Here is a 921-nt window from a genome sequence, read left to right as displayed (position 1 = left end):
ATATATAACATTTCCATTTTACAATAGAGTGCTGCTGTACACACCCAACTTTATGGCTTGGTGAGTCAGACAACACCCAGCTCATGATAGGCAACTCAGGTCACATGGTAACTTGGTGGCCCATGGTTAAGCATTCAGTCTTTACTAAGGCCCAGTAGCAGGCCAAAAGCTGTTTCTCAAAAGGAGAGTAATTTTCTGCAGCAGATGGTAAGTCTTTGCTCCAAAATCCTAAGGGTCTGCGCTGTGATTCTTCTATAGAGTTCTGCCAAAGCCTCCAAACAGGATCTCTATTTGTCACTGACACTTCCAGTACCACTGGATCTGCTGGATCATATGGCCCAAGTGGCAGAGCAGACTGCACAGCAGCCTGGACCTGTTGTAGAGCCTCCTCTTATTCAGGTCCCCACTCAAAATTAGCAGCTTTTCCAGTCACTCAATAAATGGGTGGGAGTAGGACACCCAAATGAGGAATATGTTGTCGCCCAAATCCAAAGAGACCAACTAAGTGCTGTGCCTCTTTTTTGGTCATAGAAGGGGCCACATGCAACAATTTATCCTTCACCTTAGAAGGGATATCTCAACATGCCCCACACCACTGTGCACCTAGAAGTTTCACTAAGGTGGAAGGCCCCTGTATTTTTGTTGGATTTATCTCCCATACTCTGACATGCAATTGCCTTACCAATAAATCTATGGTAGTTGTTACTTCTTGCTCACCAGGTCCAATCAACATGATATCATCAACATAATGGACTAGTGTGATGTCTTGTAGGAAGGAGAAACGATCAAGAACCCTGCAGACAAAATTATGACATAGGGCTGGAGAGTTGATATACCCTTGAGGTGGCACAGTGAAAGTATATTGCTGACCTTGCCAACCAAAAGCAAACTGTTTCTGGTGGTTCTTACTAATAGATATTG

The sequence above is a fragment of the Tamandua tetradactyla genome, chromosome 5 (genome assembly GCF_023851605.1).
Source record: "Tamandua tetradactyla isolate mTamTet1 chromosome 5, mTamTet1.pri, whole genome shotgun sequence".
NCBI classification, from domain to species: domain Eukaryota; kingdom Metazoa; phylum Chordata; class Mammalia; order Pilosa; family Myrmecophagidae; genus Tamandua; species Tamandua tetradactyla.
The sequence above is the reverse complement of the archived record's forward strand: the minus strand, read 5'-3'. Positions refer to the sequence as shown.